This window comes from Xenopus laevis, chromosome 1L (assembly GCF_017654675.1).
Source record: "Xenopus laevis strain J_2021 chromosome 1L, Xenopus_laevis_v10.1, whole genome shotgun sequence".
Lineage (NCBI taxonomy): Eukaryota > Metazoa > Chordata > Amphibia > Anura > Pipidae > Xenopus > Xenopus laevis.
The window spans coordinates 175,003,968-175,023,978 of NC_054371.1; the positions used below are offsets into that span (position 1 = coordinate 175,003,968).

The 20,011-nt window shown below is 37.7% G+C and overlaps 1 protein-coding gene across 8 annotated transcripts in view; it reads left to right on the top strand.

The window, feature by feature from the left end:
- The window catches only part of pitpnm2.L (phosphatidylinositol transfer protein membrane associated 2 L homeolog), a 151,891-nt gene that overhangs the window by 434 nt on the left and 131,446 nt on the right, over positions 1–20,011 (top strand). The gene's annotated exons all lie outside the window — the stretch shown is intronic.

The following is a 20,011-nucleotide window of genomic DNA, read 5'->3' on the forward strand; positions in this document are numbered from 1 at the left end:
GAGAGAATTCAGACTGCATCTCCCATTGTACAAATACAACCTGTTGTGAGCTCACATCTGTTACATGCAGCCTCTGCTATGGGGGTAGGGACAAAGATAGGGACTATTGTACTGTGTAATGAGTACTGTGTGTATGAATGTGTCTGCCCAAAGGCTGAATTATATAATACTGCCTGTTAGGCTTTCCACCCACATTCCATTGCCTGAAGCTCAGTCTATACATGACATTATTATACAGAGCTGCACATTTCTTACACTCTGGAGTAACTCAACCCCATTTGCCACTGCTCTGTGCTCTGCAATCCTGCCTTTGTCTGGGGGCTACATGAATGGCAGTCAGCATAAACCTGAAAGAGTTAAATGACTCGGGATGGCAGCAACAGGGAGATTAGCCTGAAGCGCTGTGTGCAAACCCATAGTAATGCATTTCCAACCCTGCCTACATTGCACGCTATTAGGGGCTATGGCCTCATTCATCAGTATGTGCATTAACAATTCTATTTTTGTGCTATTTACAAAGATTCCTCATCTTTGACTTAAAAAAGAGGGGGAGCCGTTTCTGTATTAGATGCTGGGTCGCAAGCTGTTTTACCCACCTGTAACTCACACAATATTTTTAGATTGCAGGCTCTGCAGGGCAGAGACTCACCAACTGGTGAATAGATCCTGTAGAAATGATGTTTTATATTTATTTCAATGGTGATGTTGCAGCTACCACTGTCATTACTTCATCCATTTATGTTGGTAATATTAACTGAGATTTAACTGATATTAGAACATGGTCTTTCCATGCCGGCTGACTTGCCTAGGACAGACGGGTAGACTGTGGCCAACCTTTCTGAGGGTGTGAAGTCTGCAGGTTGCCCTGGCTTACCATATTATATTGTAGTCTCTTGATAAATGATGAGCATGTATACAGTGGAAAGGAAAGCTGCTTGCCCAAAACATCTGTACGTATGTGACCTGTTATCCAGAAGGCTAGGCATTTGGGGTTTTCCGGGTTTACAGATCTTCATACCTTAAGTCACAAGAAAATCATGTAAACATTAAATAAACCCAAAAGGCTGGTTATGCTTCCAACAAGGATTAATTATATATTAGTTTGGATCAAGTACAAGCTACTGTTTTATTATTACAGAGAAAAAGGACATTTTAAAAAACTTGGATTATTTGGATAAAATTGAGATGGGAGATGGCATTTTACGTAATTCAGAGCTTTGTGGATAACGGATCCCATACCTATATTTCCAATATTTCCCAGTGGCTCATAGAATAAATCCCAATGCAATAGGATTCTCCAGTAATAATCCTGCATACACTGAGTCTTTTAGTTCCCTGTTCTTTGTTTATATATCTGGTACTCTGAGAATTAAACACCTTTCTGTAAAAAATGTCATTGGTGTTTGTTAACTTTTAGTATGTTAAAGAATGGCCTATTTTCAGCCATTTTTATTGGTCTTCCCTTTTTTTTATTTTTTGCATGAATTGCCTTTCAGTTCTGCCTCTTTTCCGCTTCTCGTTTAAAAATGCTACACGTTTGTTATGGGGTCAGTGACCCCCAGCAGTCAAAAATCTGTTACCCTGAGAGGCTACAGTTTTCTTATTACCTCCTATATTTTTTTAATATTCAGTCCTTTTTATATTCATTTTCATCACATCTATCAAACTACCAGATAGGTGAAATTCCACACAGGAGAACTGCTTAGGGAAAGTTAATTAAAAATAAATAGTAACAAATGAAGACCAGTTGCAGATTGTCGTAGAATATCACTGTCTATACCATACTTAAAGATTATTTTAAGGTCCAACTACTCCTCGAATGCTAAGTATGTCAGCTGTGCTATGTCTTCCCTCCTGCTGTTTAACTGTAATGCTGTCCAGGAGGTAGAGATTGGCTCATCAGAGGAGATATCTTAACTATCATGGGGATGCTGTATTTTCAGGCTCGTACAGCAGCTTTGAGACACAACTGAATATGTGGGCATATTTGTTATTCTCACTTTTGGGAATACTTTCTCATGATATAGATCTCTGGGGTGTCAAATGGAGTTATGACAGGGCATGTATACAGTTATGGGATCCATTATCCAGAAACCGGTTATCCAGAATTACGGAAAAACCATCTCCCGTAGACTCCATTATATACAAATAATCCAAGTTTTAAAAATGATTCCCTTTTTCTCTGTAATAATAAAACAGTACCTTGTACTTGATCCAAACTAAGATATAATTAATCCCTAATTAAACAAAACAGCCTATTGGGTTTATTTAATGTTTACATGATTTTCTAGTAGACTTAAGGTATGGAGATCTAAATGACGAAAAGATCCTGTGCATAGGTATATATTGATTATTGCTATTTAACCCTAGGTAAGCAAGCAAGCAATGGAAATGCTCTTTCAGTTTCTAGCTAATCTGTGTCATTATTCTAGCAAGTAGGTCCCTAACTCTAACCATACATGGCAAGAAAAAGTTGCCAAACAAGCAATTCTTGAGCCTATGAGGAAGCTGCAGTCTCATTCTTCTGTTATTTTTCTTAAGAAAGTAAATGGCATCTGTGCCAAATAATGCTTACATCTGGTTTGGTTTATACCACAGAAAATAAAAATAAAAGGATGAGTATTTATAGGCATTGTATTTCTTTTTCCTTATTAGTATTATTATTATTCCTAACCCTACTCCATGCTAAAAGTTAGTACATGTGTGGGATCCCTATTGGAAAACAAGTTATTCAGAAAGCTCAGAATTAAGGAAAATAGACTCCCATAGACTTTATTTTAAGCAAAATATTTCCAGCTTTTACAAATGATTTCCTTTTCCTCTGTAATATTCAAACCTTGCACTTTATAGTAGCTAACCTGCATGAATCCATATTGGTGGGAAAAGAGTCTTATTGGGTTTATTTACTGTTTAAATTATTTTTAGGCTTCAGGTATGGTGATCTAAATTACGGAAAGATCCAGCATTCTGGATAATAGATCCTATACCTGTATTAATATTTTTAATAATGCTGTGCCATTTTGGTGCCCTTGTAAGTGAAAAAACAAAGGGAAAAACAACAAATCTGTAATAAGTTTTCAAACTGCTGTTTAGTTTATAGTGAAATTATTCTAAAATTGCACTTTAGAATCACTTTACTTTTTATTCCATCCTCTGCTTCTTCCTCCTCTCTGGAAATATCTGCTCTGGAATACTCTGGAATGATTTTTTTTATGAAACATAAGAAACAATACACAAAAAAGGCAAAATGCAAAAAAAAAAAAACCCTCGTAATAAAACAGAGCAACTGTAGGTTTCCCTTGTAATTTAATAATTGCAACCATGCATGTACGTTGAGCATATTAAGTTTATTTCTTGGCATACGAGTGCTGAAGCAAATACTGTGGCTGCTCTACATTGTCGATCGAGCCCGCTTGCAGTGGAATGACTCATTCGTTGTAATGTAAAAGTGACCAAGGCATCACAGAGTGGTTATTTTTAGCCTGGAAAGAAAAAGATCACCGTTTAACAGAGCCAGGGCTGATTTAATTCATTTTCCTTCTGTTTTCGCCATAATCTGTGCACAGATGTGAAAGTGGTTGGTGCCGCAGCACCTCTTTGCTTCCTGTAACATTCATTCATTTGAGCTGTCAGCCCACCCAAATGAAACAATAGCATTTTGCCATGCCTGTGTATGGCCAACCATACAGTATGCATAGACTTATCCCTGATCCACATAAAGGGCAGTTGCATGATATATGCAGTATGGTTGCCATACATTGGGTGACCCATTCAAGGAATCTGACTTTGGCTCATGGGCCTACTTGTCAGATTCCTTGAATGGGTCACCCAATGTATGGCAACCATACTGCATATATCATGCAACTGCCCTTTATGTGGATCAGTACAGTATGGGATCTGTTATCCAGAATGCTCGGGACCTGGGGTTTTCTGGATAAGGCATCTTTCCATAATTTGGATCTGCATAGCTTAAGCCTACTAAAAAATGTTTAAACATTAAAGGAGAACTAAAGTCTAACTTAAGAAGTAGGCTAGAAATATTGTACATTATATTTTGGGCTTCTGTACCAGCCCAAGGCAACCGCGGCCCTTCAGCAGAGAAGTTCTGTGCCTCTAAATTTGACCCAGTAGCTCCCCATCTTCTTTTCTGCTGATTCACTGCACATGCTCTGTGCTGCTGTCACTAACTGAGCTTACAGATTTACATACAATGTACTGTATATACAGAATAGAAATGTCGCAATATAAGGCTGATTAGTAATTAATACAGATAATTACTACATGTCCGCTCAGAACTCAGTGTAATTACCATCAGCATTTAATAATCAGCCTTGTAGTATCAGCTTACAGTATATTACAGATAAACCTCATTTTCTGCTTGAATATTTGCCACAACCCCTAAGCTCAACTTCTCAACAACTGCTCAGAGCCCACTGAGCATGTGAGTGTCACAGACACTTTCCAAGATGGTGAACCCCTGTGACAAGTTTGAAGTCCTGGATCATTGCTACTATTGAAAAGCTGAAACTTTAGGCTGGTACAAGTTCAGTATATAAAATATGGCATTTTTAACCATATTCATTTTTAGGGTTTAGTCCTTATTTAAGTAAATCCAATAGGCTGTTTTTTGCCACCAATAATGATTAATTACATCTCAGTTTGGATCATGCACTTTTTTATTATTACAGAGGAAAATCAAATCATTTTTTAAATTTGATTAAAATGAAAGATGGCCATTGCGTCATTTGGAAATTTCTGGATACCAGGTTTCTGGATAAGGGATACCATACCTATATTATAGCTTGCAGCTATATAACCTTAAACAGTCCTCATCTTCGTTTATAATGTAGTCCGCTTATGCCGATGAGTCCAGCGTGTCTATTTTACACAAGGTTTCAGGTTCCCATAATCCAGCCCAGTGTACGTCATACAAAAGAAAAAAAGCCACCATAGCCATTATCAACGGTTTCCAAGAGGAAATATTACAATTATTCCAGAGCGCTCTTGTGATGTGACCAGAGCTTTAGATGAGTCATAATGAAAATCTAACAAGGATAGGGAAGCTCAACTCACAATATTTACCTTTTATATTTTCATAGGATATGTGTTGTTCTGTGATTTGGGTGACTGTGTTTAGGCAGAGTGGCTTGAGGTGGGATCTGAAAATAACCCTCAGGTTTTTATTCACACACACAGTTGTAGTTCTATAAAAGCTGGATTTTTACAGTTCCCTACAGAAACCACTGGGTGTGGTCGGTTGTATGCTTTTTTTATCCTAGGGCTTGGGGGTGGCTTTAAATGTTCCCCCCTGTTGTGGATTACATTACAGTCCCCTTAAATTCAGGTACCCGTAATATGTAAAGAGGCTGGTGCAGTTATTTCACTTAGGGTAAGAAAATGTTACCAGACAGTGGTACAAAATTCAATTTCCTTTCTTTCCTTTTTTTACAACCTGTTAATGTTAGCTATTCTTGAACTATGAAAAATAGAGGGTATAGCAAAACACTTATCGCTCTATATGGTCATTATAGAACAATTACGGGAAGGGTGAAGGGGTTCCTGTATTTGGGAAAGAATATCGATACCATGGTTCCCATATTTCTTTGGATTTCTCATATTTATCCGTAAGTATACTGGTTAACCTTTCATTAACCATTATCCAGTTCAGTTTGTCTTTAAAATGGGAAATAGGAACAAAGGGTGTTTAGCTATTGTGATTTTCGCTGCCAAAAACATAAAGTTTATCATAATTCTTGTATACAATATGGTAATTTAATTGGCTGTGGCTCCATCAGGATCATTACTGAGGGATATTTACCCCTACACCAATACTTGTATTGGTTACACACCCACTGAGGTGCTGACCCCACTAAGATTCCTTAGGGCTGCAGCTATACCAAGCCCCGTATATGTTTTTGCCCCAAGATCTATCTCCAAGAGCTTATCCTCACTCATGGGGTCCTCAATGTTTTGGACACATAACCACACTTATTTATGAGAGATGTGAATTTTTCCTTTGCCTCATATACCCTTGGGGGGTGGGGGTGTTAAACATTCCTGAAATTTCTGCTCATACAGGAATGTCAAACTCTAAATACAGGGAGGACTGAATTAATTGGAGAAATTAGAAACACTTGCATTATACAGGTCGTAATTTGGGTCCATAATTTTAGTCTACTAAAAAAAGTAATTTGAACATTAATTAAACCCAATTGGATTGTTTTGCCTCCAGTAAAGACTAATTATATCTTAGTTGGATTCAAGAGAAAAATGAACTAATTTTTAAAAATTCAGATTAGTTGGATGAAATGGAGTCTATGGGAGAAAGCCTTTTTAATTTGGAGCTTCCTGGATAACGGGTTTCTGGATAATGGATCCTATTACTGTAATTAAATAAAAATCTACATTTTTAAACAAAGTAATTAAAAATATGAATTTACTCCAAAATAGCAATATTTTGGAGTAAATTCATATTTTTAATTACTTTGTTTAAAAATGTAGATTTGTATATTTTCTGCATATTAACTTGTGTTTCAAAGAAAATACAAAGAAAAACATTTTCAGAAAAGTTGCACAATAGTGTATATTCACCTCAAGAAAAAAAAAAGGATCCAAGAATAGACAAGAGAATGCCACATTTAGCCTCAAAAACAACTGTCTATGCATGTAGGGTTGCCACCATTTATGGAATAAAATAACAACCTGCCAATATGAAGAATAGGAATATCTTTATTCCCTACAAATAATATTGACATCAAGCACCATGTTTCCCAGCCAGATGGCAACCCTACAGTCCATTTCTTTTATCTGATTATTACATTGGGTGTATTCTCTGCTTAGGAGAGGTTATGCATAATCACAGCATGTCACGTTTCAAGAGATATCTCGATTTCTCTTAAATAATGCATGGTTTTCCTCATAAACCCTGGAAAGTGTCCAATCCAAGGATTTTACCATTATTCTGGATGGCTCTCTCTCAGCTGGGACAGCTCTGGCAAAGATTTCTCATTGTAAGATTAGTAAATACATCAAGGCAGTCTGGCTGCTCTGTGCATACAATGGCATCTAATATAGTATATGTTGCAAAACAGGAATCTCTGGATGGGGGACGCGCTGGAAACTAATCCCAATGTATTAAATTCCAATGACAAAGCATCAAGCAAAAATAAGGAAATAAAACTGGAGTATTGCAAAGTAAGATGCACTGTTTGAAGGAGAAATAACCAATTCACAGATAAAGTGATTTTAAATAACTTTAAAAATAAAAATGCATTATATGAGCTGCATTGAAATATGAGCGGCCATGCAGAAGCTTGTTATTGTTCAGTAGGTAATAATAGGATTTAACTAAGTCTGGCAAACACATTTCAGTGTCATTTTGGAGAGATGTCAAGGTATATTGTAAGTACAACAAGGTGAGGCAAAAACATCAGTCATAACAGTGTGAAATGTTTGGTATGGGATCTGCTATCCAGACACTTGTCATACTGAAAGCTCTAAATTATGGGAAGGTTGTCTCCCATAGAGTCCATTTTATTTGAATGATCTAAAGTTTTAAAAACAATTTCCTTTTTCTATTTAATTAAAAAACAGTACCTTGTACTTGGTCCAAACTAAGATATAATTAATCCTTATTGGAAGCAAAACCAGCCTATTGGATTTAATGCTTAAATGATTTTCTAGTAGACTTAAGGTATGAAGATTGAAATTACAGAAAGTTCCCTTTGCTGGAAACCTGAGTTACCGAGCATTCTGGATAATAGGCCCCATACCTGTAGTTGAAAGTGGTAATACTGGAAATGTTTTCAAACTTCAATGCTTAATAAATTGAACTTCTTCATGGGTTTTTACTATTGAGTGCTGTTCTTAGATCTACCAGGCAGCTGTTATCTTGTGTTAGGGAGCTGCTATCTGGTTACCTTCCCATTGTTCTTTTGTTTGGCTGCTGTGGGGGAAAAGGGAGGGGGTGATATCACTCCAACTTGCAGTACAGCAGTAAAGAGTGATCGAAGTTTATCAGAGCACAAGTCACATGACTTTGGGCAGCTGGGAAATTGGCAATATGTCTAGCCCCATGTCAGATTTAAAAAATGAATATAAAAAAATCTGTTTGCTCTTTTGAGAAATGGATTTCAGTGCAGAATTCTGCTGGAGCAGCACTATTAACTGATTAATTTTGAAAAAAATTTCTTTCCCATGACAGTATCCCTTTAATACAGGGATCCCCAACCTTTTGAACCCGTGAGCAACATTCAGCAGAAAAAGGAATTGGGGAGCAACATAAGCGTGACAAATTTTCTTGGGGTGCCAAATAAGTGCTGTGATTGGCCATTTGGTAGCCCCTATGTGGATTGTCAACCTACATTGTGGCTCTGTTTGGCAGTACACCTGGTTTTTATACAACCAAAACTTGCCTCCAAGCCAGGAATTCAAAAATAAGCTCCTGCTTTGAGACCACTGGGAGCAACACCCAAGGGGTTGGAGAGCAACATGTTGCTCACGAGCTACTGGTTGGGGATCACTGCTTTAATACATGTCCCAAAGTATCCAGGCACTCATTCCCAAAGCAAGGGGATAAATATGAAGTTGGTTTTACCTTTGCTGCTATAATAGCCTTCTGGGGAGGCTTTCATTTCCAGAGAAGTACATTATGTGTGAGATTTTATTCCATTGAGCCACAAGAACATTATAAAGGTTGGGCACTGATATTGGAAGATCGAGCCTTAGCATTTCAATTGTCAGTAGTGTCATTATAGCCTTAAGGTTTGTTCAGTGGAACCAGGGACTATAAACCAAATTATGTAAATCAGTCGTAGTTCTAGGCAGGTAGTGTTCTCTTGGCATCAACCAAACCACAAACGGACTTTTCTGTCAGACTGCCAGATGGTCGGAATGCCATTTATCACTCCAGAGACCAGTGACATTTACATCACTCCAACCAACACCTACCATTGCACATGATGATGCTAGGTTTCTTTGCCTCTAAACACCTTCACCTTTAAAGTAATAGTGACACCTCTAGTTTTGTGCTCAGATTTCTACTTTGATGGCAATAATAACTATTAATTGACAAAATTACTGATGTAAACCAACAAATTAGTAAAATATTTTGTTTTCAAAAACACTCCACTATCTCATATGGAGAAGGATACTAATTCCCATAGGGGGGCGCGTACTACTGCTTTCAGACTCTCTTATCTCACATCCACGCCTGCAAAAAATAAAAGCATCCTCTTTCTGAAATATATGCATGTCCCTTTCCTGCCTGCTTGACTTTCACTGCACTAACGATCTCCTCGAGCTCTGGGGGTTAAAATATTCTTCCTGTCAGTCAAGCATTTAACTTCCGGCCTTGCAGCTCTGATTGACAAACCCCAAGGGACCATTAGAATGGAGTCCGTCACTCTCTTAAACGAGAAATGACCTATGTCCAAAGAGGTCACATTGAGGAAAATGGTCTAAAGGACATATAGGCATATTTTGATGAAGAATTCAATTATGCTAAAACCTCAGAAGTTTCACTATCCCTTTAAAATAACTTTTAGCGTGATGTAGAGAATGATATTCTCTACATTTGCTATTGGTTTACATTTTTTATTATTTGTGGTTCTTGAGTTATTTAGCTTTTCATTCAGCAGCTCTCCAGTTTGCAATTTCAGCAATCTGGTTGCTAGGGTCCAAATAACCCTAGCAGCCATGCATTGATTTGAATAAGAGACTGTAATATGAATATGGAAGGGCCTGAATAGAAACATGAGTAATAAAAAGTAGCAAAAAGGAAGAAGCTAGGAAAGAAAAGTTAACTTTTTTCAAAACTCTGAACTCTGAAAATTTTTTTATAACATACTAAAAGTTAACTTAAAGGTGAACCACTCCCTTAAAAATACCATGCTCCTTACAAATAGTACTTGTTCTTACTGAGGACATGTTTTAGATTTGGGTAAAAGTGTGTCTGGATACATTTTGCCATATAGTGTGGCTGCATGAAACCACTGCATCCAGATATCATTTTTATATTTCTTGGTTATTACATATAATGAAAGCAAAGCTTCTCTGCTCTAATAAGCTCTTTATAATGTGTGTTTTTATTATGAACAAATATTTATAAAGCGCCCATGGAGCACAAAGCATCTGAAAATACCTTGTAACTTCGAAGAATAGGGATCACCACTTTTAAAACAATTTGCATTCCTTGATCCAGCTTAAAAATGGAAAAAATACTTCTTTCACATTTTTGTGAGATCTCCGGCAACAAACCTCTACACCTGTCATAGCTCAAAACCTAAAGGAATGTTTCTAAGCTGAATGTCGCCTTTCCTTTCTTCCCTTTATCCCCTAAGGGAAGGGACATTGTTAAAGGATTCACTCTTAATTCGCCTATAGAAGCAATAACACATTATTTATGAAACCACGATTCCCCTGGACCCAAATGGAATCACTGTGAAACTGTATTGTTCTACTTATTATTCCTTTAACTAAAAAGTAGAAGCAGATGTATTATTAAAGGATCGACCATACGCTGAGCAGCACTCTAAATTGAGGGAAAGGCCTAGGCCTTTGACACACCTTGTGATGTTACAAAACTGTTGTGGATATGCTCACTGACATTAAGAAAGTGTGGTGTTTCTTTCAGGAACAAGTGATCTGTGTGATGTACTTGATGCAGGCCCTCTGATGTGAATGCATGGTGTTAACCTAAAAAGTGTAAGGGTTCTGTTGTGTGCAAGATATTTGGCACATTCTAAAGGAAAATAGTTGTTTTTAATGGGACACTTCATTTTAAAATGAACATTTAGTGTGATGTTTTCAATGTGGTTGTAACTTTTGGATTTTTAAACATTATTTTAATATCTGGTTGATAGAGACCCACTTTCCTAGAAACCAGGCGATTGTTTGGAAGACTGGGTGGAAGATGAATCAGAGAGAGCCAATGAAGAAAAATAAGGAATAAAAAGTAATAATAATGTAGCCTCACAAAGTAAACCAGTTATTTTGCTGGGATCAATGACTCTGACAACTAGATTTTACATTGGTATGCTGGGAAGAGACAAGATGGTAAACTTCCCCTTTAATACATGGTACAAATTGCAGATAAATACTGCTGTGTTTTACGACATTACTGACTATTATCAGTCATTTAATTCACTGGTTTGTTCCATAAAGTTTTATGCTTGAATGGATGTGCTAATGCTGGCTTCTCTCTTATCTGTTTTAATTGCTCCCTACTACTGTACAAATGGCCTGAAGCAAGTATGCGCATATATCAACAGATATTAATGTGATAAATCTATATAAATATAACGTTCTGCTGGAATATTTTGTGGTGAGTTTGAAACAGCTCTGAACTACATCTGCTCTGGCCACAGCTCCAGGGTTGCTTTATAGCTGCCTAAGATGATTTTTGCCAGGGTTTGGTGGTTATTTACTAACATCCCAATCAGATAGAAATTTATATTTACATTTTATTTACCAGAAAGATGAGCCTTGGATGCTCAGTTTTCAAGTCTTGGAACCAAAGCACTGTCCATCCATTGTATGAAGCACTTTTATTCTGTAACCCAGTGGATCTGGGCTATGTCTGGCATGTACTTTACAAGGTAAAGTGAAGCTAATGGGTTGTAGGGCACCACAGTATGTTAGGAATTCTAGGAGTTCATAGAGGGTGCCAGGTATGCACTTTATTCCACCTCCCAGTCATTGCTTTTGGTTGAACCAGTGACCTGTGAATTGCTGGGGTAATTAAAACAGATAAGATATATTCCAATTCCATTTGGCCCTGGGCAAGTCACATCACCTCAATGCTTCTCAGCACCAATACTTCTTGCAGGCTGCTTTGTACAAACACATTGCAAACGCAAAGTAAAAAAAGGGACAGGGAAAAGCTATTGTCCTTATGCAGCACCCACATGCATTTATTCAATTGAATACAAAACAAGTGCATTGTGAGCACATTCCTGTTTATATTTGCTTCTGCATATGTTAGTGCTCAAGTCCGCAAAACCATGTATTCTCTGTATCCCAAGAGTCATAATGCATATTTGTTTCAGTTGTCTTTGCAAGTGCAGACAGCATGCAGGCTCATGTGATTTACCAGCACTCAAACATTTGGCACAGTTTAAAGGCAAAGTTTAACTTCTTATAAGTTGCCTTTTTTAAGATTTAAAACGGGTCCGATATACATCCAATGCCAAAGTTTTCAAAGACATTTGATCTCTGATGGGCACATGGCTCATACAGGTTTCTATTCACAGAGGTAGTTGCTGACCCATGAGCTTGTTTGTTGATGCCATCTACATCACAATAATATAAAAAATGAGTAGGGATGGCATCAGCTTCAGACATTTATATGATCTGGAAAATGGAGCTTTGCTTCATAATTTTTTCTGAGATTAGATCATCCACAAGCTGAAAAAAGTAATTTTTTATTTTAATTAATTTATTAATACTTGATTAAACTCTGAATACTCATTTTACATGCCTTTTGCAATGAGATGTTTGTAGATAGTGAATATCCCTATTAAGCTGTGTATGAGCAGTAGTTGCTTTTTATGAAGAATAACGTTTTATGATGTAGCTCATAATCATCATCAGATTGGTGGTTTCTTGGGAACCTCAGAGTGTATTATAGTGGTTTGTATACCGGATGATCTGCTGCACTGAATATGTTACTGAAAGAAAATCATCCATGCCAGTTAGGCAAAGGTACTGAGACACAAAACATGTTGTTTGTGGTGCAGGGTTCATGTGTGATGGCACTCATATTGCCCACTGATCCCTGGAAGCAGCATGAAGAATCTGCCTGTGAGTTACAAACGTATCAGGCAGTGCTATTTAAAGACTACTCATTAGGGCTGTACCTTCCACTCCGGAAGGTTAATCTATACCATATTTCCTGCAAAGCCAGATGCTGCTCTCCCTCTCTTTCAATTATAGCTATTTTGCCTTTGCTTAAAAAGCTGAGCATTCTGATATATAGATCTATTATCTTTTAACTTCTTCCCAATGTAATATTTAACTGCATCAAATCTGCTTGTGAATATTTTAAAATACCAATGAACTCTTCTATAATGAAAGCAAACACAGTAAAGCATAAATACCCTTACATTTAGTGGCACTTTTATCTAGGGGTTTATTGAATGTGGAGTTCTACAATAGGCACTATCCTTGTAGTAGAATAATAACCTCTGGGAAGGGACTGTGGCATAACTGGTATAGTAGGGAGAGATGGTGCCTTTAGTAACAGTGCGATAATAGTCTCTGGAAGGGACTGTGGCTGTGGATAGCAGGTATAGTAGGGAGATATAGTGCCTATAGTAGCAGTGGGATATTAGTCTCAGGGAAGGGACTGTGGCTGTGGGATAGGAATGTATAGTAGGGAGAGATGGTGCTCATAATAGCAGTGGGATAATAGTCTCAGGGAAGGGACTGTGGCTGTGGAATAGGAATGTATAGTAGGGAGAGATGGTGCCTATAGTAGCAGTGGGATAATAATCTCTGGGAAGGGACTGTGGCTGTGGGATAACAGATATAGTAGGGAGATATGGTGCGTTTAGTAACAGTGGGATAATAGTCTCAGGGAAGGGACTATGGCTGTCGGATAGCAGGTATAGTAGGGAGAGATGGTGTCTATAGTAGCAGTGGGATAATAGTCTCTGGGAAGGGACTGTGAATGTGGGATAGCAGGTATAGTAGGGAGAGATGGTGCCTATAGTAGCAGTGGGATAATAGTCTCTGGTAGGGACTGTGGCTGTGGGATAGTAGGGAGAGATGACACCTATAGTAGCAGTGGGATAACGAAACGCTGCAACACCATCCAACGTTCCAGTTGCTTGAAATGTTTTCCGTTGCATCTGACTTGACTTCTGCTTTTTGGCGCAGAGAGTCGGATCCGGCACAATCGCGCTGAAATCGGCCATGTAGTTGTACCTTAAGTAGTAGTAGTAAAGGAATCTTCAAAGGTTTATCTGCATATGTTTAAATCAATTAATTTGAAAAATTTTAAGAAGTTCTATCTGATTAGTAAATGTTCATGTTGGTTATTGATTGGTAAGTGACCACTGTGGACCCTGAAAGTGTGAACTAGGCTGTGTGCTTACTACTATCTTAACTCTTCTTAATGACAGTGTTGTAACTAAATACACGGCAGTAGGAAACATGGTAACACCCACTGACATCTGCCTCCTTCAAAACTCTTCTTCATGGTCTGCACTGAGTTAAACCCTGTCACGTGTAGCAGATACTTTATTTTTAACTGGTAATATCAGTAGGTCAGGTACTTTAATAGCTGACTTTCTATTCCCACATGTGAGATACAGACTCAAAACCCATGTAGAAAATATTAGTGTCTGGCTATGTATAGACTTGATTTGTATTGCTGGTAGGGGAGTTACAGAGGAAAAAACATCCGTCTTATTTTCACTGTGAGGTCATCAGTAGTGTTGGGGCAGTAGAGCCACACGCTCTTTTCTGTTACTTTCCTTATAGTGTAGTTGTCAAAGAGTTGTGTGTCTTATTCTTAACAAGCTGTCTTCGTATTTTCCCTTTATAAATAACAGTTCAAAACATACACATACAAAAACAAAGAAAAGATTGAGAAAAAAAAGAAATCATATTTTCCTCCTTCTGAGAAGCAGCCAGATGGCTGCAAGCTTTGGCGTTAGCACAGAGCTAAAAGGGATGAGAAGCCAGCTCAATCAAATGACTTTGTGGGTTGCTGCAACAGATGTTCATGTAAATGAGGGTCAAGAAAGGCAAATATGTCTGTCTGTCAGCAGGCAGAAAACGGTCTTGGCTTAAAAAAGGTGAAAGTTGGGGTTTTGGTGTGATCTATCTATTGGAATTGCATACAAAATTAAAGGAAAACTATATATCCAGAATGAATACTTAAGCAACAGATAGTTTATATCATATTAAATGGTCTATTAAAGAATCTTAGCAAACTGGAATATATACATCTTTTACATAATTTTACATCTTTTACCTTGAGCCACCATCTTGTGATGGTCTGTGTGCCGCCTCAGAGATCACCTGCCCAGAAATACTGCAGCTCCAATTGTAACAGGGAAAAGTGTGGGTATAAAAATGAGACCTTTGTCCATTAGTTACAGTAGCTCATGTGACCTAATATGTACCGTATGTGTGCCCTTGGTTTGTCTGTGTGTACCGTGAATCGTATGATCTCCGGGGGCGACTCTAAAATGGCAATTTTCTGTTTAGGATTACCCAATGTCACACAAATTGTTTATTTAGATGAAGCAGGGTTTTACATATGGGCTGTTTTGTGTGATATATTTTTATATAATCGTATAGGGGATACAGTTTCTCTTTAAGTGTTAAATTGTCCTTTGTACAAGTTATTGTATAGGAATGACTTTAAAAGGATGATAGTTGTTTCTTGGCAACTTCAGCATCTCAGGCTTGTTAAGCTTCTCATTTGTAAACAAAGAAACGGATTTGTTAATGATTAGTACCTTTTACTGAGCTAAACTAATACCAGTTATTTATAAATTAACTGTTTATTTTCCAAGCTGGACCTTGTCTTCCCAGTACAGAAAATAATTGTCCATCTGTGATTTGCAAAAGGGCTAAACCATTGGGATTTTATGATTTTTTAGTTAAAACTGTAAGGATGTGTGCTCCTGAGCAATGTGGAGTACTAATACCCCATAGAAAATTAATCTTTGTGACTGCTCAAAGCAGCCCAACACATATCAACCAATGAACACCTTTATCAACTTTGGTGAATGTGTTGCCAGTTTCCATCACTGGAGTGTGGACTGGAACATTCTGTGATATTATGATATAGCATAATTCATACATGTATAGCCTCACCTGTCACCTGGGATATACAGGGAATTGGATTTATAGGGAATTGTGTGGATCCTTGTTCCTACTTCATGAACCCAAATGACATTCCTTTTGAAATAGCCTTTAGGGTTCTAGGGTTGACTAGGCAAAACCCAAAAACATCATAGGTATTTTTGTATGAGAATAAATTCACTGTATCTATTCCTAATAGGAAAGTGTTTTAGCAGCAGCTGAATGTCCATGTCTCTTACAGTATATATAGTAAATGTAGTTTTATTACACACATTCTCAGCTGCACAAACATGCAACATAAACACAACACATGTTTAATGAAAGAGCAGAAAACTACTACAGTGAGCCTGCAGAACTTGTTGTGTACAAACAATTGTACTGGCTGCTCTGAATTGTATTGACTGCTCTGAAAATGGTTTACCGGTAACTATTAAGGTCAGCGACGATGAGTTATAAAAGTTATATATGTGTATTTTAAACGTATTCTGTCCTTTTGTATTCTTGCATTTCCTTACTCCCTTCTACACCTTTACACACATAACAGTTTACAGCCCCCACAAAAAAGATGAAAGACAACAGAGAATATCTGCCCCCTGTATTCTAAATAGCTGTCACATGGAGTACCTGGAACATACCTAAACACCTGTTATTTCTTTTAAATGCAATGTATATTATACCTTTATTTTGTCAGGTGTCTCTGTTAGATTTTCACTGAATTCCAGGATTGCAAGATATTATTACAGGTATGGAATCCATTATTCAGAAATCTGTTATCCAGAAAGATACACATTATGGAAATTATACAAATTACAAATTATGGAAGGCCATCTCCCTTCGACTCTATTTCAATCAAATAATTTACTTTTTTTTTTAAAAATTCCTTATTCTCTGTAATAATAAAACAGTACCTTGTACTTGATCCCAATTAAGATATAATTAATCCTTACGGAGGCATAACAAGCCTATTGGGTTTATTTAATGTTAAATTTATTTTTAAGTAGACGAAAAGACCCCTTACAGAAAGCCCTGGGTTCCAAGTATTCTGGATACCAGGTCTCATACCTGTATTATTATTATCTATTTATATAGAGCCAGCAGAGATTATTCCTGCCAAGGTGAAGCTTAAAATCTGTGGTCCCTACCACATTCATACACACTATGGTCATTTTTATCAAGGGACAGTTAAGTGTCAAATATTTTTGGAATGTAGAAGGAAACCAGAGTACCTGGAGGAAAATTGGAATTTGTAAATAAAATAAATCATTTTTGATTTATTTCGGCCAGGATTCTGCCTTTTTCAGAAGGATTCGTCCGAATCCTTCTGCCCGACTGAACCGAATCTGCATATGCAAATCAGGGGCAGGAGGGAAATTGCGTGACTTTTTGCCGCAAAACAAGGAAGTAAAAACTGTTTTCCCCATCCCACCCCTAATTTGCATATGCAAATTAGGATTTCGTTCCGTATTCGGCCGAATCTTTCATGAAGGATTCGGGGGTTCGGCCGAATCCAAAAAAGTCGATTCGGTGCATCCCTATTAAATACGTAAAGAGAAAGTCCCAATGTAAAAACCTAAAAAGGTTATTATCTCACCAGTAATGTGTGGGGCCTGGGTTGCTATGCCCCAGACTTACAGCTCGAGGTGGAGGTATCCAACCAAAGAAGAAAATGGCAAGCACTCACAGATCCCACAAACAGGCATGTAAAAGAACTGAGAACTTTATTTAGGCCACATCTGTATACAGGTATACCTGTGTGTGTTCTTGTATAGCCTATGAGTAAATGCCCACGGGAACGAAATGCATAAGGCTATGTAGTTATCTATTTAATTTGGCCTATAAAAAAGTTCTCAGTTCTTTTACATACCTGTTTGTGGGAGGCCTTTATTAAAGCTCAAATTTTTCTGTTCAAGTTTTTAAAGGGGAAAACTCAAATTTTTAGAGATTAATTATACCCCACAGCTGCTAAAAATCCAAATCTGAAAAAGTCATATAGAAGTCAATGCCAGATCTCTATAAAGATGTTTCTTGAAATCATGATCCGCTCTGATAATCAGATAAATTTGAATTGTTACAGCGACAATTCGATAAAGTAGAGTTTTCAGAGCATCTATTCGAAAAAGTCATATAATTTGAATTGATGCATGTTGTCACAATGTTTTTTCACAAGATAAATTCTAGTTTTAGCAAATACTCCCCTCACTATTGCCATGCGCTAAGATACATTTGATACTTTTTGTGGAGCAATTTTTCTTTATCCAACAAAGACAGAACCAGAATAAGAGAACACGGTGGAAGTGATTGTGAGCCTTTTCTGTTTGAAGAGTTTCCACATGGATTAGGGCATCTTCTAACCCCTATGTTCTCTGTTCCTCTGGGTCACTGAGAACCTGGGTAATTATATTTGTTGAGGCTTTTGCACAAAGAGATTGTGTGACCATTTACTGCCAGAGGATCCATTTATATGAAGCTTAGGGGTAGTAAACAAAAATAATGTTATGGTAGAAATTGGAGAATCTACATATGTTATTTGAGAGCACCCTACTGATTTGTTTCCTGTGGTCTCATGACCCCTGCCCTCAGGCATCTTGCCCAGGAAGTACTAAACTCTGATAATGAAAGATACTGTGAAAAAGAATTGTTTCACAAGGTACTTTAAATAAAGAAAATGTGACTGAAGTGAATGAAAAGCCTGTGTAAAACACATCAGTGCTATATAAATGAATTTGCAGCAATTCTTACTGCTTTGATGCCACAACCTGTATTATTAGCAGTCTAATGGGATAATGTAATGTGTTTCGTTAGCGAAAAAAAGGTTGCGAATGTTAGCGACCATGTTTACTGCCTTATTACAGACCTCAAGGACGTCTTCACAAAGTTTGCGACTAAATTGCTTTTGCGAACATTCGCAGTGTACGTAATAAAATTTCACAAAATATTTAAGGGAACTCCAGAGCAGGTGTTAACGCTAAACATTTGCTTAGCGATGTAATGCTCGCCAGCGAATGATGTTACATTGCGAGCAGTGCTAATCATTCACAGAAGCCCCATTTTAAACATTGCTTGTGATTTTTAATTATATTCTAATTCTCCAAACAGATGTGTATTAAGTGTGCTGCCATGCTACTCAGCAGAACTATATATACACAATGTTGTGTCTTAAAGGAAGGTCAAGAAATAGTATCTTGTTTTCAATCATTATTTGCTCTGATCTGCTAGGAATGCCCTCGGTTGTATTTAGAATAAGAAGGAAGTACAGAACGCACAGAACTATGGGCCCCTGCAGCCTTCTGAACAATGCTTATATGGTATTAGATATAAGAACAAACTGTTTTAGCATGGAGAGAAGAATACAACAGGGAGGATTCTATTTATAAGAAATATTTCCATGTTTAGCTCTCCAAACAATCCCTTTATTGCATGTTTCTTTAATGACTTTTCTATTCTTTACTGTGTAAAGCTTGCATGAAGTTTAGATTGTGACATGATGAGCAGATGCTTTATGGCGCTTCTTTGGTTACACCAATGTGGACATTGTCCTATATATAGCAGAGAATGTATAAATGTATCCTCTGTAATGAGCTGTATTTTAGTGCTAATCTTCTTAAAAGGGCAACTGTCACTATTATAAAGAGATTTCTCTGGTCTACAGTGGAGTTAGGTAGAGTCCTGCAGCAGGTCGGGTACCCGCGGGTTACCCGCAAAAACCTGCGGTGCCTTGCGGGTTGAGGGGAGAAGTTCTGGGTGCGGGTAAAAATGCGGGTCGGCGGTTTTGCAGATCGCAGGTCGGGCCGCGGGTCTTCTCAATAGAGATATTTACTCCTTTTTTCTGGTCACATCTACTTCCAATGACGTCACTTCCGGTTTACAATGACAGCACTTCCTGTTTTACTCCTTTTTTTCTGATCATGTCTACTTCCGATGATGTCACTTCCAGTTTACAATGTCAGCACGTCCTGATTCTTGATGGTCAGCGGGTTGCGGGTCCGGGTTGCGGATAAGGTTCCTGCGGGTAGGGTCGGGTAGCGGTTCCAATCGGGTAAGAATGTGGATTGCGGGTCCGTGTTGCAGGTATGGGTCGGGTACGGGTCCCAAAAAATGGACCCGCGCAGTACTATAGAATCAGGTTTAATGTTATTTTCCATTACAGTTGTTTATTTATTTTAATTATCTATTTATTTATAATTAAAAAAAA